We start from the raw sequence: 26,807 nt of genomic DNA on the forward strand, positions 1-26,807 counted from the left end.
ATTCCATTTTTTAGATGAATAAACTGAGGCTTGCCCTAGTTGGGTGGCTCAGTTGGTTGGAGTGTTGACCCATACACCAAAAGGTTGTGGTTTTAATTCCCAGTTAGGGTAAATACATAGGTTGTGGGTTTCATCCTGGTCATAGTTCATACTAGAGGCAACCAACTGATATCCCTCTCTCTCTCTCTTTCTCTCTCTTTCTCCCTCCTCTCCCTTTCTCTCTCTAAAATCAATTTAAAAAATATATCCTCAGGTGAGGATAATAAAAAAGAGAGAGAAACTGAGGCTCATTTACCAACCAACCCAAAATCTGCAAGTGTGTAAAGTTTGGTGGTGGATGAGACCCGCATTACCTGGTTCTTTGTGCAATATTTACAATAACACTTCTTTTTTTCTTCTTCTTCTGTTTTGCTAATGTAGAGTTATCCCTTAATCCATACTCTCATGAATCTATACTATTTTCCTTAAGATTGGGAGTAAATTTTGGGGATCAAGGTAGGAATCTGGATTTGTATAATCAGATTATTGCATAATATTTTTTTTGTGTGTGTAGCCTTTTAGTCTTCTCAACAGTAGTACAGAATCCTGCATATATATAAAAAAATCACTGTCTGTCAAAATCTGCTTATGTATCTATGTATTTATTACCCACACTCTACCTTTAAATTTGAACTTGCATGAAAGCAGGAAATTTGTCTTTTTTGTTCACTTTCATAACATTGTGGCTAAACAATGCTGCACACATAATATGCCTGGAGTAAGAATCTGTTTAGCCCATTCACTAATGAAGAAACAGTGAGCCTCATCGAGTACAGCACTACAACAAACAGAATGTGGACTAATTAATTTCAAGTTTAATTTTTGTGAGTATCATTACATTAATTATATGAACACAAACACATTTTCATAGATATCTCTAGAAGGGTCATTCTCTATCACTAAATAATCACTTGGTGAACTAGTTGAAAATGCAATTCTCAAACTCATCATTAAAAATTCTACTTTAGTGGATCTGGAATAGGCCCACCAAATCATTTTGTAATCATTTAATAAATACACTAAAGAATATGGTCAAATTGCCATTTCAGTTCACGCTCCAAAGCTTTTAGTCAGATTTCACTATGTAAAGCAGATGTTGTATACCTGCCAGCATTTTCTTCCCACTATTAAGTCTGCTTTTTATATATCATACACCTATAAAATAGACACCAGTTTCATATATTGAGAAAATATGGAAGATGACATCATTTTGGCAGAAATGTTGTATGTATACAATTGACATTGCATGAGACTTGGGCCTTCATTTTAAACATGCTCAACTGGTAAGTTCATGAAATAGATTTAGTTGTCTGAAGATGAATACTAGCTACAGTAATCCAAAGAGGCATATTACAGACAAACCAGTATTCTTCAATGGGAATGCACTTAATGTAAAAAAAAAACAAAAAAAAAAAAAAAAAAACACAAAAACTAAGACTCAGTAATATTGATTCTATATACTAGTATGAAGGAAAGGGCATTACTGCAATTTGGTCACTGTTCACTCACAATAGGAATAACCTTTTTAGTGGATATTTTCATAATTATGTGATAGAATGATTAGCAAAGAAAATAAAAGAAAAAATTAACTTTTTTCTCACCTACAGAAACATTTACAATGGGATCATAGAAACTTTAATGTGCTGTTACTCTTCATTCTGTATCAAGGATGGTAGAAATCCATTTGAGCAAACACAAAGTGAGTGGTCTGCAGTCTGTTCTCAGAAGGACACATGATAATGAGCTCTGAACTCTATAGGATGCTTTACACATTCCAATAACTTATGACAGTATATCTTTCTTGGATTTAATCTAATAGATATTTAGTTTCCAAGAACATGAGAAGGAAGTAATTATAACCTGAACTCATCCATAAAGACTTATGGCACTGGTTGTTAAATAAATGGTTGGTTGTCTGTCCTCATCTTATTAGATCCATTAGTGCCTTTTACATAGTTGGTTTTGATATCATCTGTATACTGACAATACTTAAATATACAGTTCAGATCTCCCCTCCACCAAACTCCAGACTCATAGAGCCAACTCCTTCCTAGATATTTCCATTTGAAAGACAAATGAGACATGTCAAATTTGGTTCAACATATCCAACTGAATTCCTGATCTTCCAGCAACCAAACATGTTTTATCAATAACCTTCCCCATCCCAGTTGACAACTCTTCCACCATTTCATGAGTGCAGTCCCCAAACCTATATATATATATATATATATATATATATATATATATATATATATATATCACAAACCCAAAGCTGTGTCATTGCCACTGAGGTGAAGAAATAAAGCACTGGTAGCAGACAGAAGCACACTCCTGTCCTCTCCAACTGTTCCTCTTTTTTCTTTTTTTTAATATATATATATTTCTTTATTGATTTCAGAGAGAAAGGGAGAAGGAGAGAGAGATAGAAACATCAATGATGAGAGAGAATCATTAATTGGCTGCCTCCTGCACGCCCCCCACTGGGGATCAAGCCCGCAACCCAGGCATGTGCCCTTGGCCAGAATCGAACCTGGGACCCTTCAGTCCGCAGGTCAACGCTTTATCCACTGAGCCAAGCCAGCTAGGGCTGTTCCTCTTTTTTCTATGCAAATGTTATTACTACCCTGATTTCTCATACTGCAATTAAATCTGTGGGTTTTGAACTTTATATACAGTTGTGTGTGTGTGTGTGTGTGTGTGTGTGTGCACGAGTATGTCTGTGCCTTCTTTCACTTCATGGTATTTTTATAAAACAATCTATGTTGCTTCATCCAGCTGCAGTGTTTTAATTTTCATTGCTGTATAATTTTCATTGTATAACATATGACAATTTATTCATTCTTTCTATCAGTAAAAGGACAGTTGACTTTACAGTCTTTATTGTTCATAGTCGACCTTACCACTAGTTTTTTAGTGTAATGATGATGAGATCTTTATCTGGTTTATTAATTGATTAACACCAAGGATCTAGTATAATGCCTGGATTGGGGCAAGGAACTCAACAAATGTTTGTTGCATTAAAATAACTTGAATTAAAAATTGGAGATTTAATTAGCCTATTTTTGAAGTCTATTGTCAGAAAACAATGCAAACACTTATATTTTATTTTTTGAAAGTTTTTACTTATCATTGATACTTATATAGAATTTATAGTGACTGGCAGATAAGGATTTGAAGTTTCTGTGGAATATATTATCAGTGTGTATAAATGATTTGGGAAACAAAACTCAATTGTTTTTGATGACCTAAATAGAGCACACAAAATTGAAGATTTGGCCAGAACTCTGAAAAAAGTCTGACATTAATCTTATATAAATACATTTGAAGTATCAATTTTTAAACATTTGATATAACTTTTCAAAATTTTCAATACATAGCTTGGAAACATCTTAATCCAACCCTAATATACATTTTTTTTTAAATTTGCAAATAAATATCTGGAAAACATCTTAATCCAACCCTCATATACATTTTTTTTAAATTTGCAAATAAATATCTGGAAAACATCTTAATCCAACACTCTAGACAAAACAGAAAAATATTTTTACTTATATATGGAAAAATAGGTATCACAGATAGAAACATTTAAATGTGTAATTTTAATTTATCTTGAATAATATTTATTATAAGTATTTGATAACATCCAAGAGAAGTGAATTATCAAGTTATTAATGATGTATATGACACATTTAATTAACTGAATTAATAATAACAGTGGCATTAGAGGGGTATTCAATTCATTTACTATATAATAATGTACTGGTTAACACTTAATAAAAGTGGCCAGTCATTATCAATGTATCATTGTGCATTGTGCTAACATTAATTGAATCAAATTAATGTAGTGTTGCTTTTATCTTAAGCAGGCATTAATGAACGCTTCATCATTTCAAAATGTTGCAATGACATATTATCAACATATCAAATGCTTAACTTAAATGTTTAGCATTAAAATGTTCAATGGATACTCAGGTTAATGAGAACTTTTTTCTTTTGTTAAGATTAAAATTAAAGGCAGGTATTATAAAGACTTTTTAAAAGTATCTAAATATATTAACAGGACCACCTTAAAAGTTGTTCTTTTGAGGAATAATAAGACATGTAAAGCTATGGACACATTTTTTCACACTCTACTTTTAACAACTAGATCGGTACATTTCTATTAAAAGACAGAAATATGACTTCATATTAATGATAGAATCAAAACAGATGGAGCTATCTAATGGTTCAGGCAGGAAATTGGAGTAGGAATTATAGCTTCTTACCCTTATATCTACCACTAATTCACTAAATAACCTTGGGCAAATTACTTAAGCTGCCAGGTCAAATTTTCTAAGTGCACATCTTCTTTTTTTATGCCCAGAGCTCATATTAACAGAAAAGGAAGCTCTGGAGATATAGAAAGAGGAAATGATATAATATAGAGTGAAGGAAAAAGCCTTTGGCATGAGAGAGATTAAGTGTTTCACCCAAAGTTTCACAGTTAGTACATGAATTCAACTGTAGATTCAAATTCAAATTCAAGTACATGACTCATGGGCCTTCAATGACCAAGCCTTTAATAGCAGCATAAGAATAGTTAACCTGATTTGCATTATGATAGAATGACTTTAGGATTTGCCTGGATTTGTGCTCATTTTATCAGGCACTTATTAAGCTAGAACTTGTTCTCAGTGACTCTATTGTTTTTCCAAATTTATTTCAGCCTTCATCCTTTTAAAAAAACATTTAGATGCTATTTAAGACCATTGGAATGATGAGAGAGCACTTAGAAAACAGAGGCTATGCCAGAGCTCTCTGAATGTCAACATTTACCTGTCATGTAATAAAAGAACCTGTAAAGGACAGTGAAATAAACTTGTCTCTGTCTATCTTCTATCTTCTTACTGAGCAAATTCATTAAGTTAACATGGTACACTGATTCTACCTCTTACACCGAATTTGAGTCTATCCACAAATTTTCATTTAAACTGGAATTTGTCTAATCTGGACTTACATTATTCCTTGGGAATTTTTGACTACTCCCCTTGTTTCTAATGTTTCCTTTTCAAATATAGTCTTCACATGCTCTATATAACATGTTTCTGTGATCCTTTTAAGATCAGTTTTAAGCTAGTATATTAATCTCAAAAACGTCTGAACTTCTAATGTTCTAACTACAAGTAATACCCATAAACTTTGCTTATGCTTTCTCCTCTGCTGGATCAACCATATGACTCTGTTTCTAATATGCACCCTTTAGAACTTGACTTGAATTTCACCTCCATAAAACTTTTGTGATTTGCTCATACTGATGATTGGTTCTCCCCTTCTGATCTCCATAGTACACTGTATATATCACTACAATCACATTTATTTCATTGGTTTATACTTACGAAATTTTCAATTTTTTTCTATGAAATTTTGCTCATTTAGAGATAATGCTACATATACCTAGTTCAAAATGCCAAAGGAAAATCACACCAGAGAGTTAAACACTCAATACAACTTTATTCAAGATTACTAGTATTATGGGGGGTCAAGGCTATTGCAATAGAGGAGAGAAGCTGAAGTCAACTTCATTGCAAAGAAAGGTGGGAGATTTTTTAAGCACTGAACTGAGCTAGTGGAAAAGTGCTGGAGGGTGTTAGGAAGGAGGCTGGTCAATGTGATGAGACACTTTTTCATTGGCTTGCTTATAGGAGTTATGCTGCTACCTTCTCACAGAGACTGGGACATACTGGCATTAGCTTCCTTGATTCTATTTCAAATGGATAGATCCAAGGTCCTGTATAAAGAAAAAATTTTCCAGCAAGAGGCTGGGAGAAGTTTTATATCTCAAAAAACCAGAGAAAGAATTTACAATTGCAAGTTTCCTAAAGGAAATGCTCAAAGAAAGGCAGGTCAGGGGCCTATAGTGAAGAAGAAACCTGTCTAAGTTTAGTCAAGCTGAGGGAATAGAAAGGCCATCTTGATTGATATTTACATTCACAGTTCTGAGGCATGTTAAACACTCTAGAAATTTTACTTTGCTTCTATGGCCTTTAAAACCTAACAGGATATTCTAGTACAAACATTTTCTTTAAGATAGACTGATAGGAGTACTTAAATGGTTATTTTGAAGAGTTGCTATTAGTTGAATGTGGGTGAAAGAGTGAGAAATTCTTGGGGCCACAGTTTTACAAAATACCCACAGTCTTGTAACTTTTTTTTACCTCCAAAAACTCTACCAAGTTCTCATAAAAAGATCCCGTCCTGACTTGGGAAGGGAAGGAGAGGCGCAGTCATTGTGAAATGTGTCAGCACACTTGCCAGAACAAAGTTCCACTCTCCAGCAGGAAAGACTTCAGCAGCATCTTACCCCATACAGGGGAGGGCCTTTGTCCCTATCTGGTCACCTTACAGTCCTTGCCTCAGTTAAGGGGAGAAGAGAGAAAGTCAAGTAACACTTGTAAAGTCACAGTACAGGGTCAGAAATCCACTAAAGAGACTGAGATTTAAACATAAGAACATAAAACACTTCTGCTTGTCCACTCCTTACCACCACCAACAGGCTTAAGAGCTAAAGGTATCACACTGTTGAAACGGGTTGTGAATCTGCTTGATTCTTTCTTCTCACTCACTTTACACACACAGATAATGCTGGTGACACAAAATTTTTTCAAACCTGTATTACTCCACTTATATTTATGAAAAGAGTAGGAAAGAGGAATAACTAATATTTTTTTATTTTACATCTTATACTGAAGAGGTATTTTTCAATTTCTTTGTTTCAACATTATTTCCATCCCATATAATAAAAGGGTAATATGAAAATTTACCCTAACAGCGTAATTACCGGGAATGACCGGTCACTATGACACGCACTGACCACCAGGGAGCAGATGCTCAACACAGGAGCTGCCCCCTGGTGGTCAGTGTGCTCCCACAGGGGGAGCTCCACTCAGCCACAAGTTGGGCTGAGGGCTGCGAGCACAGAGGCAGTGGCAGGAGCCTCTCTTGCCTCCTTGGCAGCTCTAAGGATGTCCGAATGTGGCTTAGGCCCGCTCCTCTGGGCCTAAGCCATCAGTTAGACATCTCCCAAGGGCTCCCTGGCAGCCAGAGGGATGTCTGACTGCCAGCTTAGGCCAGGTCCCCCAGGGAACTGGCCTAAGCTGGCAGGTGGACATCCCCGAGGGATCCCAGACTGCAAAAGGGTGCAGGCTGGGCTGAGGGACCTCCCCAAGTGCATGAATTTTTGTGCACTAGGGCTCTAGTCCTATCTAATAAAAGAGTAATATGCAAATTGACCATCACTCCAACACACAAGATGCTCCTTGTAGTCAAAGATGGCTCCCCCCACGTGGGACATAAGATGGCCACCACAAGATGGCCGGCAGAGGAGGGCAGTTGGGAGAGACCAGGTCTAAAGGGAGGGCAGTTGGGGGGGACCCGGGCCTGCAGGAGAGGGCAGTAGGAGGGGACCAGACCTGCAGAGGAGGACAATTAGAGGGAACCAGGACTGCAGGGGAGGGCAGTTGGGGTGGAGCAGCCCTGCAGGAGAGGGCAGTTGGGGGCAACCAGGCCTTCAGAGGAGGACAATTAGAGGGGACCAGGCCTGCAGGGGAGGGAAGTTGGGAGTGACCAGGCCAGCAGGGAAGGCAATTAGAGGGAACCAGGCCTGCAAGGGAGGGCAGTTTGGGAGAACCAGGCCTACAGGGGAGGGTAGTTGGTGATGACCAGGCTGGCAGGGGAGGGCAGTGAGGGGTGACCAGACTGGCAAGGGAGGGCAGTAAGGGTTGACCGGGCCATCAGGGGAGGGCAGTTAGGGGCGACCAGGCTTGCAGGGGAGGGCAGTTAGGGGCAATCAGGTTGGCAGGGGCGGGCAGTTAAGGGCAATCAGGCCTGCAGGGGAGGGCAGTTAGGGGCAATCAGGTTGGCAGGGGAGCAGTTCGGTGTCAATCAGGCTGGCAGGGGAGTGGTTAGGGGGTGATCAGGCTGGCAGGCAGAAGCGGTTAGGGGCAATCAGGCAGGAAGGCAAGCAAGCAGTTGGGAGCCAGCAGTCCCGGATTGTGAGAGGGGTCCCAGACTGGAGAGGGTGCAGGCTGGGCTGAGGAACACACACACACAGACCTCGTGCACAAATTTCGTGCACCAGTCCTCTAAGTCCATATAATAAAAACCTAAGCGACCGTTATGGCAGAACAAGCAGAATGACTGGTCGCTAAGATGCGAACTGACCACCAGGGGGCAGATGCTCAACACAGGAGCTTCCCCCTGGTGGTCAGTATGCTCCCACAAGGGGAATGCCACTCAGCCAGAAGCTGGGCTCACGCTGGCAAGAGCAGCAGCAGTGGCGGGAGCCTTTCCCGCCTCCATGGCAGCACTAAGGAGCAGCGAGCCAAGTGGTAAGGGGCAGCAAGCAGGTGGGAGGTAAGAAGCGAGGGGTCCTGGACTGAGAGAGGGTTCAGACTGAGTTGAGGGACCTCCCCCACCACAGTGCACAAATTTCATGCACCGGGCCTCTAGTTTCAATATAAAGATACAAAGGCTGAGGTGTTGAATATTTTGCTGAAGGTTCTACAACTTGAAATAGAAAATTGAAAAGAAGCAGAAAGTAAACATAAATACAAAAGTATGTATTTTAAATCAATTCCTAAAATAGATAAAGCCCTCATGAGCCTAATGATAGGGAAAAAAATGAGGAAAAAAAGATGAAATTAGAAAAAAAAAGCAAAGGTAAGTTAAAATAAAAGGAAGTTCAAGAATTATAAGAGAAAATTACTTGCAATTTTAACCATAATGGAAACTCTATAAAATGAAGAATTTTTAATCTAAATATATGTTACCAAAATGTCCTTTAGAATAAATGAAAAAGTGTAATATTTTAATTGTCATAGGAAATATGAGTAGGGGGATTAAAGTTAAAAACCTTAAAATACATGTTCACAGTTGAATTTGATCTACCCTTTTCAAAACATATTTCAGTTTTCTTAATTGTTGAAGATATATAACATGGAAAATTTTCCAATTCATTATATAAAGCTAAAATAACTATGATTATATCAGTAGAGGATAAAAAGAAATTTAATTAAATTTAAATGTTAATTCTAATAAGAGCTCTTAAAAAAAGAACAGATGATAAATTATCCTATATAATAAAAGCCTAATATGCTAAGTGTCCGGTCATACATTTGGCTGTTCAACCAATCAATGCACAATATGCTAATGATATGCTAAGGCTGCTCAACCACTCGCTATGACTTGCACTGACCACCAGGGGGCAGACAGTTGATTAGTCAACCAGTCGACCAGTCACTATGATGTGCACTGACCACCAGGAGGCAGACACTCCGACTAGTAGGTTAACTTGCTGCTGGGTCCGGCCGATCGGGATTGAACGAGATGGGCCAGACATGCCCTGGAGCCCTCATGTGGTCCCTCCCTGGCTGGCCAACCTCATGCATCACTCTCTGGCCCCAATTGTGCACTGGTGGGGTCCCTCTGCCTGGCCTGCACCCTCTCAATCTAGGACCCCTTGGGGATGTTGGAGAACCAGTTACAACCTGATCCCACAGGCTAGGCCGAGGGACCCCACTGGTGCATGAATTCATGCACCAGGCCTCTAGTTTAACTATAATAGACTATTTAACAAAAGTGAACAGCAAATGTGTGTGTGTGTGTATGTGTGTGTATATATATATATATATATATATATATATATATATATATATATAGTATTGATTTCAGAGAGAAAGGAAGAGGGAGAGAGAGATAGAAACATCAATGATGAGACAAAATCATTGATCGGCTGCCTCCTGCACATCCCTCACTAGGGATTGAGCCTGCAACCTGGACATGTGCCCTTGACCTGAATCGAACCTGGGACCCTTCAGTCCACAGGCCAATGCTCTATCCACTGACCCAAACCGCCCAGGGTCAGCAAATATAATTTTAAATAGAGAAGCCCTAATATAATTTTTTTAAAGTAATGATATTCTTTGTCATCATTGTTATTTGTGTTTTTGTTGAAAGTTCTAGTAAATCGTATAAACAAAATAACTAGAGCAAATATTAGAAAAGAAGTGATAAAACTATCTGTTTCTGCTGATATTGTTATACTGTAAAGCTCAAAGTACTACTTTAAAAATACTATAATTAATAATGAAGGTCTGTGTGGATGTGTGGATTCATTCCTTATTTATATTATGGCAATAAACCTAGAAATGTAAGTGAAATAAAAAATTCCATTAAGAATCTAAGCAAAAAAAAATGCATGTGTATTACATCAAAATCATAATTTAAAAGGCATATCCTAATATGAAGATAGCTATAATAGTTTTTGAATACCTTTCCGTATGATCTTAGCAAATGGGGAGATACAATATCCTTCATGGCTCTTGATCAAAAATGCAAAATAAGAAAAATGTTAATTGTAGCAAAATCATTTATAAATTTAATGCCATCCCATTTGTTGGATTTGGAAAAATAGCCTGAAATTTTAAATATGCAAATAAAACTCCTAGTAGAACCTTATGAAAAATAAAAACAATATGGTGAAACTTCCCTTACAGATAGCAGATAGTGGAAAGGAGGAAGAAAATAGAACATCATTATTTACATAATAATATACGACACACTTGTTATTTCAATTTAGTGTAAAATATTTAATATATGTACATAGTTTAAAATTCACCAGGAAGAAAAATAGAATTGGATGTACATTTTACATCATATCTAAAAATAAATTCCAGGTAGTTTTGTTGCTGGTGGAAATGGGGTCCTATCACGGAGCCACAAGAAAAGCACTTCTGGGGACTCACGCATGGGAGGTTGAGGTGAAATGGTAAGATTTATTGTAATAGAAATAAAAGACTGCCCCCCACGGTCCCAGTGTCTCTTCTCTATTTGTCCCATTGTTGAGGAAGTCCTGTATCTTCAGCAAGCACAGAAGGAGGGCCATGGTCCAGAAATTCTGTACCATTAATTCTTAGTCCAAGTCAGTCTCTGCCCCATTTAGCTAGCTTAGCCTCCGTTCCCAGCTGCGGTCCAGAGGACACTGAGTTGTGTGTGCAGGCCTGCAGCTTGCACTTGGAGCCCACACTTGGAGCCTACGGGGCTGCTGGGCCTGTATGGCTCCTATGGAGAGAGAAACACGAACCTGTGTTACTGAGGGGGAGAGAGGGAGGAAGAGGAAAGAGAGAGAGAGAGATAGAGAGAGGGGGAGAGAGAGAGAGAGAGAGAGAGAGAGAGAGAGAGAGAGAGAGAGAGACACTAAGAAACCTTGCCTTTGTTTGGCTCTGATTATATTACCTTGGGCTTGGGAAGGACCAGGTGTTAATTCAAACTAACCAATTTTCCAATCCTTAGAAGGTTTGTGTCTGGCCCTCCCCCTAACCAATCCATTTCCTAGATCTTCTGGGGTTCTGTGTCTCTTATCCAATCTGATCCTTTTCCACACTGAATTTTTTTCTCCCTTTATGGTCCTGTCTTAATTCCTACTGAGCATGCCTCAAAATAGAAGCACCCCCTCTTGGCCATCTTAGCTTCCATTGCACATGCGCTCAGAAGAGGAATTTCCTCTGCTCTTTTCATTTCTCCCTAGATAATCCCAGCTAATGACCTAATGACAGCTAAGGATTTTCCTGTCCTCTTTGGAGAGCAGCAGTCCCTGGGGAGCCTATGAATGCTGCAACTTCCTAGTGAAGCAGGCTTATTTTCCAATTCAGCTTCCTAGTTTATTATGTTTAATGTCTGATTCCTTTTGCTCCCTTCCTTTATTAATACTTACTAGCAATCTACGCTGATAGTTTAAGGCTTAAATTAGGGCGGTATTAGTTACTATATCTGGTAATGTATATCTAAGGAGGACCAAAGTCTAGGCTCTGCTCATGTCCCTGTTGGTGAGTTAGAGAAGGAAGGATGAGCCTTCTTCACAAGGAGAAACACAGGCGTTCCAGAACTACCCTCACTTGTCTTGGTGTGCTAACTCTCTACCAGCAACTTCTTTTTTTAGAGCTGATTTTTGCACCTTCTGAAAGGGGCAGCATGGAAGGGTAAAGTGTCTTTTAGAATGCAATCCACCAGACTTGTGTAAAGGGAGACTTTGGAGGAAAATATGCCCCGGGCAACTCTTCAAAGTCTTAGCAGAGTTTAGAACTAATATCACCCTAAGTGCATCCAGTTCTCTACAGTGTTGATGTTGTTCTAGGTCTCATAGTAACCATGGCAACAGATAGTGGCCCTCCCAGGTCAACCAGGAGGGGAGACAAAGATGCAGTTACCATCTCTTCCTCAACCCATTTACCACTGCTGGGTCTCTCTCCTCCAAATGAATGCACAAACTAGTCCCTGATAAGCAGTGGGTGCCCCACGACTTGGTCGCTGTTTTTCAGCTTATTTGTTGTTTGTTTTATACATCTCTTGAACCACATTTTCTCACTCTAGTTTTTATTGCTGCTGTTTTCCTCCCTAAGGTTTATTTTGCTTTTCTAAAACAGGAAAAAATGTTTCTGACTGTGTGCATTCGTTATTTCCTTAATAGGTATTAAGTCTACAGAATAATGGTCGATTTGGGAATGAAGAAAATATCTTGGACATTCTCTTTAAAAAAAACAACACATATGAATATGTAAAAGCCCTCAATAAATTTTAATTATGGAGTGTGTTTGAATGAAAAATGTTACTTTGATGTTTTGCACAATAGCATAGTAGTAACCATGTTATGATTTGAGATGGCTTTTGGTTTTACTTTTCTTGGTTTTTACATTTCTAGCATTTCCTGTTGGCTTGTCCCATGCTGATGTACTTCATTGTAGCTAGCTTTAGCTTTTTAATCTAAACTGTCCAACTGTACTTACTGCTGATATCACTCTATTGTTAGAAATACCACATTAGCCTTATAAACCATTGCAGTACTGGCCTTTGGCTACATCGTCTGTAGGGATGCCAGGTGCCTATTCATTTGGCATTAATGTGTGATATAGTCCATTAGCCTCAAGTCTTTATGAGATCCTCTAAGGTTGGCTGAATGTTCCAAGCAGACTTTAAATAAAACAAATTTATTTGACTTAGAGTAGAGCTTTATTTCCTGAATCATTTTTGAGCTGCCCTTAAACATTTTATTTGTTAATGCACTTATTCATTTTTACTCTTTACATGCTGTTGATTTTAGAATATTTTCTGTGAATATTATGTAGTATTCTTACTTGCAAAATCTCCTGTATTAAATTGAACTCATGCACACTAAATATTGTGTTTATTATTTTTCTTTAATGTAAAACTACATAAATTATAGAAAATTTGATTATATGCTCAAAAAGACATGAAATACAAATGTAATAATTGTCTACATTAATTAACTAGAGTAATTTTAGGCAAAATTGTTGGAGGAAGAAATATGAAAGTTATAAATTAGTACACCAACCTAATATATTAATTTTAAAATATTTAATACTTAATAATTTGAGAAGGTGATGGAATTGGCATTTGGTAATGTAATTTCCCAAGCTTCTTTTTAAAAATGTTATATCAATGAGTTCTAAAAACTTCATATTTTCTGTAATTTTATTATCCCTTGATGTAACTGTGTCTGTAAATCTATAGTTATATGTCACATATTTTTTATGCTCAAGAGGAAATTTTATTTCTTTGTAGATGGTAATTTAAAAAAATTAAACACAAACTTTCACCATCTTTAAGATAATGGGCACCTAAATTACAGTCCAAAAACCAGATCATCTAAAAGAGAAAATAATATCAAAACTCAAATTTATAGCAAAACTCAGAGACAGTGCCCTACAAACTGTTTCTGTCTACGTAGGGAAACATCCTATACCATCAGATTGCTCTCTAGAGCCCATGAATAAAGAGGTGGAAACTTCCAGGAAACAACATTTGTCAGGATTCTAAGCAAGTGACTCAGAGAAAACATCACATTCAGAATGGGAGAGTCCCATCTTGCATGGAGAAATACTGGGAACAGATCTGATATAAGGCACATGTGAACACTGTGTCCTTGAAGGAAAACATAGGGGCAACCTGGGCATGGGGGTTAGCAATCTGAATCTGTACCAGTAACCAGTATCCTACTGCACATTCTTGTTAGCTTATAATTAAGTCACTGCCCCTTCCTTAGGCAATCATCTGTTTTCTTAAATACTCCCAGTTTACAAGGGCCACAAACCAAGAATTTAACAGCTTAGCCAGAGGGTCACTGGCAGCACCCAGGCCAGGCCTTTAGCTATAATCTTACTTCCCCATTCTAACTAACTTAGGTAGGGCTGCAAAAGCCCGGAAGTTAGAAAACAAAGAATTTTAGGAATATATATAAGGAGTAATCTCATTGTATAAAATGTCCTGGCTTTGGATCTTCAAATCCCCTGAGCCAGCAGCGCTGTTTTGAATAAAAGTTTCTTTTTTTTTTTTTTTTTTTTTCCTGAATCTCCGAGTATTCGTTGTGTATTTTCCAGTTGCCTGGTAAATTCTGCAGTATCCTAGGGTGTTGAATATGGTATTGAATGGCAATCTTAGGAAAGATCCATTCCAGGGAGTAGAAGAGCCAAAAATATTTGTGGCTAGGTGGCAAGGTGAAAAAAAGTGAATAAAAGATGGAAACTAATGGTGCTACAGAAGCAATAGAAGCTTACTAAATAAGGAAAGTAACCACTCTTCTCTAAAAAAGTGGAAAGAATTAATGAAATTGCACCATGCTATACTAAGAAATAAAGTCACTCTCAATATTACAAATCAAGTCAGCCACCCAGAACTGTTACTCCTGCCAACATGGAATCACTGCTTATTGCTAGTCAGTTTCAAAATGAACAGAAAACAGCTAAAAATATCTCTACAAAATTTTTACAAGAAAAGAGAAAATTACATTACATTTCTGTGATGAAAATCTCTTTCTTATACACATAAAAGCAAAGTATAACCAAATGTCTCAAACATATCTTCAAAGGAGTATCTGCAGAAATAAATACAAATCCATTTCATCTGAAATTAAATACAGGGAATCAGAAGTTAGGCAGCTCTCAGATGAGAGCTAATAGAACTCTATAGAAGTGCAAGTAAAAATCATTGGGCAAATGATTACATTTCAGAGAGCTGAAGGGAAAATTTTGGTTGAAATATTACTGTGCATTATTCAAGCATAATAAAGTACAATAAAGCACATATTAGCAAGCATGCATTGACAAATCAAAATAAAATGAATATAAAATGAAATGAAATACATCAGAGACAAGATAATGATTGGAAGTGTGATGAAGGTAAAAGATAAGCCAAGAAGATCCAACATTCATATAATTAAAGTATATGATAAATAAGAAAAATAAACGGAACAGAACTAATTGTTCAGACTATAATCCAAGAAAAATGCCCCTAAATAAAAGAGAAATCAAATATGTATATGGACAGGAACTATATACACCTGGGTAAGTTAATTCACAGCCATCAATTTCTAGGCATACCCAAGGAAATTAATAGACTTTAATACTAAAGAAAAAAATCCTCTAAAACTGAAAGCGAATTTGGCTGTAACCAGAATCCTTGATAGCAATATCGAATGAAGCACAGGATGAGCAACATTTTCAAGAAGTTCAAGTAAAGAAAATGTCAGTCAGGCATTTAATACCCAAACAAGATATCAAAGCAATAAAAACAAAAACTGTTTTAAACATGCAAAATGTAGAGACTTCTGTATTCATGAGTCATCATCATGAGTATAGAAGAGGATAACCTATATTAACAAAGGATTTGCTAGGAAAATGTGGTAAAAGGACTATGGGTGAGCTGTAAAATACATTTAAATATAGATCTAAAAATAAATAGGGAGGTAGCAGATGGAAAGTTATATTAAATGTTATATGCTCCAACAAAATATATACTGAAAAAGATTAGAGAGAAAGACAAATGGAGATGAAACAAAAGAGCTACACTGACTACCCCACAGTTGAAAAAAATTAAAGCTACAAAAAAAAAAAAAAGAAGAGAAAAAAATAGCCAGTGGACATTATAAAAGGCATAAAAAGTATAAAAACAACATAATTAAGAAAGTCTAAAAGAACAAAAGTGTGGGCAAATGTATATTAGGAAATGCAAATTATAAAAAAGCAGGGTTTATGATTCTGATGTCAGACAAGGTAGAATTACATTCTACCTAGAGTTACACATAACCTATGATATGTCTTTTGTTGCTATCTGTGTTCTATTTGAGCAACCAAAGTTTCATTAATAAATAGAGGTTCAAGCAAAACACTCATTGATATATAGAACAAATGGGGAAAGAAGTAAGTTATTCACACTCTTATTCTCAAACTAAGGGAGAAACAAATTACATTGTTTAGTGGGACGAAAAAGGACAAGGGGAGTTTAGAAATAAAATTCCGAGTTCAGTTGATTAAATAAAATCTCCTCAATTTAAACCATTTCCCCCTATACTTACTTGTGAGAATGAGAGAATGGTTAATCTTTTGGTAAAATTAATTTGTCATATGACAGCAATTTTTTTAAATTTTACACTGTATTTGATATGGACTTAAGTTTAATATATTTATTTTGGTACATATTCCAACATTTTCATATTAGCTTTAAGTTTAAAATCACTTAAAATGTAGTTCATCCAATTTTTTAAAAATAAATTTTATTGTTGAAAGTGTTACATATGTCCCTTTTTTCCCCATTGCCCTCCCCCACCCCCCATCGAATTTTAAGAAGTAGTCTTTCAGCCACATATTTTTAAGTTAACATATTCCTATTTTCTTGAGTATTTTCACACTTCCTTTGCTTCACTTGATTCATCAGGTTTCAATGGTAAAAACACCCAATTGGGAGTGTGGGGATGGAGCTGCCTGTTCTGGCTCTGAAACTGATTGACTATGATTTGACAAAGGCATTTCATTTCTCTTGCCTTGCTTCTTTCAGACAGAATTTGAAGGAGAGAATGTATGAGAATGTTTGTGAAATTTTAGAATCTCAATATAAAAGAATTCAGTGATTTCAAAATAATTTAATTATAAAGTAAATTATTTAAACATTCTCTTAAGACTAATTACATACCAAGTGTTTGAATAAAATCTAAGAAAAACATTATTGTTGATTTATATATATATATTTTAGTTTCTTCATACTCTAACATTGCAACCGATCCAGAAAAGAAACTCCAAAAAGGTTTTGGAAATGAGAGAATTTGTTTATGATTACATCTTTCTATAAAAGGCAATATTTAGTACAATGAATAATTAGTTGCACTGATAAAATAAATGATGTAAAATATATATTTTATCTAATGTAATGATTGAGCTATAAAAATTTATTGGGCTTTTTTATCTTACAGTTTTAATTTGTTGGAATAATAAAAATAAATCCATACATTTTTGCTTTAGGAATTACTGAAAGGAAACTTTCTACCATTTAATTGCATCTTTCAAAGGACTATAATCTCTTAATCACCATGAACTTCTCTTTTATCTTAGTAATTGGTATTCATGCACATTGCATTTATATTATACTTTTCATGTCAGAAAGCAGGCTGACTGCTGAATTAGAGACTTTTCAAAAATAAAGCTTCTGCTCTTCTAATTTATGATGTATGAATCACATTGAATATCCCATCAAATATCTCCCTTTCTGGGGTTAATCTATATGTTAATGGTTTCTCTATTTTTTGTGATAACTTGGCCTTTTCATTTATTTAGAATATTGTACTTACTTGAGCAGTTTAGATTGTTTAAAAAGAAAATCTGCCAGTCAGTGAAGAGGACAGCATAGATTTTGATGACAGGAAAATTACATTCTGAAAAACTTACGTTTAAATGCTATTAATATATTCAAATTAGGTTATAAAACTCCATTGAAAGGATGCTTTCTGTAATAAAAATACTTCTTATAGAAATTGCAAACCGATCATGACAAGGACATAAGGGAAGAGTAGGTACTTTTATAAAACTACAGAATAGGAATGCTATGGGGTCTGAGGTATTTTAACACTCAAAGAAGGAAACAAGCTCAGATATTTTAAGTAATAGGTTGAACTAGCTGATTGTATGGTAAACACAATTCTACCCAGAATACCTAAGCTTCAGATTGTCCAAAATCCCCTCAAGCTGGACAAATACAAAGAGAATATGTACAAAATGAGGTGAAGAAGAGCTGCTGGGCCATTGGAGAGAATCCTCTTTCTAGGAGCTTGTAACAAAGGCACAGATACTAAGAAAACGAGGCAGGAGAAAGTGAACTGAGTCACAGAGTATTTTCAGTAATCTAATAATAAAAGCAAGATAGCTTTTACCTTAGAGATCTGGAGCATAGACGATAAAATAGAAGACTTGAGTTTAATCGCTTCATTGGCCATGATCTCTAGTTTGAACTAGTTTCAAACTTGTGTCTCAGCTTTCTCTTCAAAAAAATGTTGCTTGTCTCCTGGGTGATGTGAGCCTTGGAGATACTTTAAAATTTTTTTTTTAAATATATTTTATTGATTTTTTACAGAGAGGAAGAGAGAGGGATAGAGAGTTAGAAACATCGATGAGAGAGAGACATCGATCAGCTGCCCCCTGCACACCCCCTACTGGGGATGTGCCCGCAACCCAGGTACATGCCCTTGACCGGAATCGAACCCGCGACCCTTCAGTCCTCAGGCCGACGCTCTATCCACTGAGCCAAACCGGTTAGGGCTTAAATGATTGCTAGGAAAGAGATAACATTTCAGCTCTTTTCTCTCACCTTAGAGCAGCAATTTTCAACCTTTTTCATCTCATGGCACACATAACTAATTACTAAAACTCTGTGGTACACCAAAAAATATTTTTTTTGCCAATCTGACAAAAAATAGGTATGCTTTTGATGTATTCACACAACGGCCATTGTTGTGTTGACGGTTATTAGACAATCTAAGGGAAAGAGACCGATGACCCTGACTAAACAGTCAGGTATTGCATGTTTTAAAAAATTATTGCGGCACACTAGTCGAAAATTGTTGCCTTGGTTCCCCTTAGCGCTCTGCCTCCTGTGTCCCATCCTCAATGCAAGCCCTGAGTGCAGGCCACTTCATCCATTCAGCCAATTAATTCAGGGATCCAATGCTTTTCTCTTTAGCAGATTCATCCCTTCTCACTACAGCAGGCCGCATAATAAGTCCATTACCCTCACTTTAACGTCCACAAGGCAAACAGATTTCTGCCCATCTAAGAGAGAGAACCCTAAAGCCCTCCCAGACAGACTACTAGTACTGCACAGGCAAGCGAATGTAGGCACTGAGGTGCAGGATTCGAACAGGATTGGCACTTTAGATAAGGGATGGGTGGAGGGCATAACAGATGGAGAATTCTCAGCAACCCCTCAACCCCTCACTCTCTCTTCCTCCTTAGCCCAAAGCTCTGAGAGAAAAGATCTCTTCATACTCATCTCACCATCGGACTTTCCTGCCTCTCTCGCTGTGTCTATTCCAAACTTTCATTACCCAGATAAGGAGCAGTTACTATTTTACCTGCCCCGAGTTGTAACACTGATAATAGCTTATAGAGACCTAGGTAATGGACTAGTATGTGACATGAGTTTGCTCTTTGCATAGAGAAAAACACTTTAATTTGGGTTCTCAAAACCTTTAAGACAAGTGTTTGAGATTTTCTCTCAATACTTCTAGTAATCTTATCCTTGCATTTCAGAAACCACTATTACCTGTATGTGTGCAGCTCACATTATGCTTGAAATCTTTTTCCAAGAGCTAGACACTTTAGGTGCACAGGGTAAAGAGGGCAGGGAATCAAAAAAGATTAACACAGCTTTTCAAAACCACATTCACTTTTACCTACCCATTCCCTTAATAATGAAAAATCTTGACTATTCCCACATTATCTTCTTAAAGTAAGGTTGGAATGAATAGCCTTGTATACGTCTTTTGTGTAAAAGTGATCAGTTCTTTAAGACAGTGAGTAGTGGAATGGCAGGATCTGAGAGTATTCAAAATTGTTATTCCTGTAGATAAATTGCCCTCTAAAATGTCTTACTAATCTACACTCCGACAAGCTACCTCAGAGTATCATTTTCCTCATGCCTTCACCAGCAGTTGGCATTAGCAAAAAATAGAAAAATTCCTTTTATTATGAACATCTTATCTCATTGATATATTTTACGCTTTAACCAGTAAGAATGTTTTTGGATGCAAGCAGTAAACATTAATGCTATTCAGTTAAATAATAGGAAATGTATCCCATAATGAGAAGTTTCGAAAACACTGTATCTCCAAATGTGACGTGAGCAAGGCTCCAAGTCCACTGTTCCGCGCTTCCTTCAGTTTGCTTTGCTCCCTGTGTTTGCTTTGTCCTCGGGCTAGATCTCATTCTGGTCATTTAATGGCCACAGCAATCTCAGTTCTTGCATCTAGAGACAATAGTGTTCAGAGGCATGAAAGAAGCCATTTCTTCCTCATGTCCATAAGAGCAACAACAACAAAGAAAGAAAGAAAATAATTCCCACAGGTCACTCTGTGTCCCTGACTGCTTCTCAATGAATATTAGCAAAAATAGCCTAATGTGTAAGCCAGTCACCAGAAAGAAATTAGTTTATACTATGTAGATTATAAGAGGCACCAACTTCTTTGACTAAGAAAATAGCTGGCCTTTCCTGAAGTGTCTGGCCATGAGGAAGCTGAGGAATGTAGACTTATGAGAAATTCTGTTCTGGAAAAATTCCAAGGATGCTGGATGAATGCCATCTAGGCAGACACAGTTTCTGTTATATTTTTGCAAGGAAAAAGAGAAAAGTAACCATCCCTACTAAAGATATCCCAAATGAAGAATAAAGTATATTCAAATAAAAACATTATAATATTATAACAAGTATATAAAGAGAACGAAATACACCCAAGGGTGACATCCATGGGATTTCTGGGGCCAAAATTCAATTTATAAAATACTAGAGTGTTTTTAACTACAAAGTTATGTGATCACTAATATATTTTATGAAAATATATAAGCACACACACATTATTAATTTTAATGATTCAAAATACGAACAAAGATAAGACTTAAAATATACCTTCTTCACAAGTCAATCACTAAACAAAGTATTTCAATAAGATAGGAAAATTAGCACAGTAACATTGTAGGGATCAATGTCTGGCCTCCGGAAAAATGACTATCTCAGTGAGGTTAATCCTGTTCTTTTTACCACTGAAAATGTAAATGTACTTGAAGGCTGACAAAATATCGGAGCTCATATTTTAAAAGCAGATACTATAAATAAATATTCAAGTAGACATGTAGTAAACCGAATGGTGATAAGTTCTAAGGAGGGGGTGTGGAGCATGCAGAAGGGTTTAGGATGTGCCTGGGTAGGATATGGTTTATTATTCTACGTATGGTGATTGGTTAAGGCCTCCCTTAGAAGGTAACACTGGATCAGACAGCAGTGGGGAGTGAGGGAAGGAGTCATGCAGACACCAGGGCATTTTACAACCCAAGTAGACAGAGAAGTATAAAAAATTAGAAAAACAATTCAGTGGCATTTTCTAGATAAGATAGAAAAGAGACTGGCACAATGGTAAAATTGTTCACTTTGCAAATGTTATTTTTACTTTTTCTTAAATGTTTTATAGTCAAGACCTAGTTGAGGAAGCATGAAATAACACAAAAATTTCACTACATATTGAAACTCTCAGCTACATTCATATTCTATTTCACCAAGGATATTACAAGCAAAGGAAAAATAATGACTACATCTGGATACATATTTTTATTAAACAAGGCTTCTTTCTGTATTATGATCACCACCTCTAGCACTTCTTAGGCACATCTTCAGGCTTACTACAAATGCTACCATTCTTTTCGGTGACAGGTTCTGAACATTTCTATGAAGAGCTATGGATAAAAATGTGTCACAGCTTGTAAAATATCTCTAGGGGAAAGACATAGTGTGTCTGTCATAATTGAGTCAGTCGAAACAGAAATTCTGCAATGGGCAGAGGTAATTATCCAAGTTCTGGTATAGTAACTCAGTTTCCTTTGAATTATTCAAAAGATTGATTCAGCAAGATAATGTATATAACAGTTTTAAAATACAGAATATGCTTAATGAATAGTTACTATTTTTATTGTGATATCTATTATTCTATTCCATGTTCCAAATGTATTTTTGAGATTACTGTTTTGTTTCCCCTCCATTTCTAAAGGCTTCTAGTATACTTGAAGGTGTTGAATATGTACCTACTCTTGGAAATGCAGTGTGTGTGTGTGTGTGTGTGTGTGTGTGTGTGTGTGTGTGCATGCGCGCGCGTTTGTGTCTGCTTATCCTATATAATAAAAGCCTAATATTCTAAGTGTCTGGTAGTCCAGTGATGGGTTGACTGTTCAATCAATAAAAGTGTAAAATGCTAGTGATATGCTAAGACCTCTCAACTGCTCGCTATGACATGCACTGACCACCAGGGGGCAGACAGTCAACTGGTCAACCAGTCATTATGACGTGCACTGACCACCAGGGGGCAGATGCTCCGACCAGTAGGTTAGCTTGCTACTGGGATCCAGCCTATTGGGACTGAGCAAGATGGGCCAGACATGGCCTGGAGCCTTCCCGCGTTCTTCCCTGGCCCCGATCGTGCACTGGTGGGGTCCCTCACCCTGGCCTGCGCCCTCTCATAACCCGGGACCCCTCAGGGGATGTCAAAGAGCCGGTTTCAGTCCAATCCCATAGGACACTCCCCTCGGGAGGGCACCTGATGCAGGGCTCACCCAAAGGGGCCCTACCTGTGCATGGATTCATGCACTGGGCCTCTCGTAGATACATAAATGCTATTCTGCTCTAGCTCTCATAATAGAGTCTGAGTCCATTCTATGGTTTACTGACAGCTTTAAAGCTCAATTCTCCCCCTTCCCCCCACAGCTGAATAAACTAATAAGAAAGCATGGGTGCTCTCTCCTTTGGTGGAAAGGGAAAGTTCAAATCATGAAGTGTCTTCCCATGCCTGGAAACACTCACTTTAGCCCACATCTTAACCACAACCACAATAAAAACTCCAACTAGTCTCCCTTTTCTGCTCTCTTAAGTCACCTTTTTTTTTTTTTACCATTTTGGGAGCAGCCTTCTCTTTCCAGAAAATCTCATGAGTGTGGCATCATCAGCTTTGACTTTGAAAGCAAATGTTGAATGGAGATCCATCCTATTACTGCAGAGTAGCCAAACACATCTCTTTCTGTTTCTTTCTTGTCCCTGTCACTTACAATGTTACTATTTTGTAACAGATAGCCTATATAATAAAGAGCTAATATGCTAATTAGACCAAACAGCCAGACGTCCTTCCATACGAACTTCTGGATGAAGTCAGGGCTGTGAGGGGCTGCAAGGGCTGGCTGGGGCTGCGAGGGCCGGCCGAGCCGGCTGGGGCTGCGAGGGCCGAGCCCCTTGCAGGATTTCATGCATCGGGCCTCTAGTATATATGTAAAAGTATATATATATTACAAAACAAAATATATTTTGTAATATGTATATACATATGTACAAATATATGTAGATATACATACACACAGAGAGACACAAGGTGGGCAAAAGTAGGTTTAAAGTTGGAGTATTGTTTTATTACTCATTATTTATTAATTACTGTATTACTTATTTGTATTACAGCTGTAAACCTACTTTTGCCCACTCTGTATATTTAAAGGCACAAACACACACAGGTATGTTTACATTGAGGTAGTGCTTCCTGCTATATAGTATTGACATTTAACTTATCTATATCCATATTGGTTGACACTGGGTTGCCAGGAATTCTCTACCTTTACAAAGGTAATTGGGGTAAACATTTTTAATATTTCTTTTCATGAACCTAAATAATCCTATTCTGGGATATGTACCCAGATCTGGTATTGCATGTGCATATCCTTTGTGCATTTTTAATTTTTTGTTCCTTTTATTCCTATGATAATAATGCAATATTAAATTATATGTGACTTATGATTTGTACCCTATTTATCATACTCTGGCAAATCTTCCCATTTTCTAATAGCTTATTGATGGTGTGGAAAAAAAGTCATGTTACATTTGACTAAATATTACTATAATCTCTCAAACACTAGAGTAGCTTGTGGATTGTGTTAGATTTTTCATAGTGATGGCCATAGCTTCTTCTATTCCCTTCCAAATCTTTTTCTTTTCTCTCTGGCCTTAGAGTTTTTGGCAAGTATTGCTTTAAACAATAGCAGTGAGCTCAAATATTCATGTGTTTTCCTGATCTTAAAGTGAATATGTCTTCAGTATTTTCATTAAGTTTGTTTACTGAATATTTTAGGGAGGAGCCATTATTAACCTATAAATAATCTTTTATCTTCCAAATTACCTTGTGTTTTTTTCTCACAGATAATGTAGAATATTATGAAATTTCTCTGTAAATTAATTTCTTAACATTTTAACTATAAATTCCTCTCTTGTGAGACAGGTTCTTGTGTGTCATATTCCTAAAGTTTGACTGCCCATAAATCAAGTTTCAACAGTGCATTGGGTTCCATAAAAATGAGTACATATATTTTAACCACTTTAAGTACAACAGGTAAACCCAGATTGCCTCAGGATATATAGTTGGATATCTCTTTTTGACTGAACCAATAAGAAATTGTTCTAAAAGTAAAGGTGATACTGAATTTTCTTTTTGTAAAGCTAAGACAAAAAATGAATGTGCAGAAAACTACATTTTGCTGATTTACCAACCCTTGTGTTTATCCATGTATAAACTTTTGAAAAAAATCACTTGATAAAAAACATGTTTTTGGTCTTAAAAATTTTATTTAACTGCAAATGCTCATATATATATATATATATATATATATATATATATACATACATACATACATTTAAAGGGCCTAATAAGACTTCTAGTAAATGTCAATTGCAAATGTTCTTTGAAAATGTCAATTTGTGAAGTTCATAAAAATAGCTTTGAAATGTTCTTGCAAATGTCCCTATGATTTGGATTTACTGATAAGGAGAATAAAAATGTTAGAATTATACCTTATTATATTTTTATCAAATCCAAAATAATTATAAGCCCTACTATAAAACAAGTTCAGTGCTATATGATCTAGAGCAGTAGTTCTCAACCTTTCTAATGCCACGACCCTTTAATACAGTTCCTCGTGACCCACAGGTTGAGAACCGCTAGCAGGGTCGCCTAAGACCATCAGAAAACACAGGTATTTTCATTACGATTCATAACTGTAGCAAAATTACAGTTATGAAGTAGCAACGAAAATAATTTTATGGTTGGGGGTCACCACAACATGAGGAACTGTATTAAAGGGTCGCGGCATTAGCAAGGTTGAGAACCACTGATCTAGAGAATTTATGTGTTTGTGCATGTGCTTAGAAGTGATTTCATAATAAATAAAATTCAAAATAATATAATCTTGTACAATAAAGTAAAATGAAACTGAAGAAGAGAAATATGTATGTAAATTTGAGAAAAAGAGCTAGGAGTTGAGCTGAATGTTCAAAACTGTGAAAAAATTAAAGCACTAAATGAAATGTTGCAGTAAATGTAGATAATTTTTATGCCTTAATACTTTATTGATTCAAGAGTCTTAAAGGCTTGTTAATATATTTAGTTATTTTTATTACAATAACAAGTTATTTTAATTGTTAGCAATACTGGAGGACATAGAAAATCTCTCCCTCTCCTCTCTGTTTAAACTATCCACTTATTTAATTTCTAAATGAATGAAATCAAATATTCAATACAATAGCTTCACAGTCTTCATCATGTTTTCTTTTTCTTTGGTTCTTAACTGTAATAGAAGCATGACAAAAATAATGCTGTTAATAATTCCCCTTGTATTGACCTATATTATATAAGATCTTATCTAATTACTAGAAGCCCAATGCACAAAGATTCGTACAAGAATGGGCCTTCCTTCCCCTGGCTGCCGGCACCACCTTCACTCCTGCCGGAGCTGCCTTTCTGCCTTCCCACACTGCCCAGAGGTCCTGAGTGGCTGGGGCCATGCAGAACGCCTGCGTCCCACCCCGCCCCTGGCTGGTTGGTGCCTGTGTATGCAAATTAACCTGCTATCTTTATTGGGTTATTTGTATACTCACTCCTGATTGGCTGGTTGTTGCCGTGAAGGTATGGTCAATTTGCATCTTATTCTTTTATTAGTGTAGATAATAGATGTCTTTCCTGGTGGACTTGTGTTGCTCTTGTTGTCCTCTTCGATTTATTTTTCAGATTTATAATGCATTAAGCTTTGGCCAATATAGCAACAATGGCAGGAAAAACATCAATACACCTAGTCATTGCCTTCAAACTGTGCATTTCTAGGATAAGAATATAAGACAACCATGGAAGATGGGTCATCCAACACTTTCACAAAGACAGTGGTCTGAGAAACACTTTTGCCACTAACTTTTAAATAATAATGGCTGAAGTATTAGAAATGTTATGATCACTAAAAACAGTAAAAATAAAACAAAATAAGAGAAAGATAATTTGTTCTACTTTTTTGGCAGTTCTTTTTACTGCTTATATATATTTCTTAATATATTTTATTGATTTTTACAGAGAGGAAAGGAGAGAGATAGAGAGTTAGAAACACTGATGAGAGAGAAACATTGCACACCCCCTACTGGGGATGTGCCAGCAACCAAGGTACATGCCCTTGATCGGAATCAAACGTGGGACCCTTCAGTCTGCAGGCTGACGCTCTATCCACCGAGCCAAACCAGTTAGGGCAATATATTTTAATGTAATCATTTGATCTATAGATTTAATAATGTGATATGAATGCTTTTAAGCAGAGCCTTTTAGACATTATAACAAAGTTAGCAAG

Source organism: Plecotus auritus (assembly GCF_963455305.1).
Source record: "Plecotus auritus genome assembly, chromosome: 6".
Taxonomy (NCBI): domain Eukaryota; kingdom Metazoa; phylum Chordata; class Mammalia; order Chiroptera; family Vespertilionidae; genus Plecotus; species Plecotus auritus.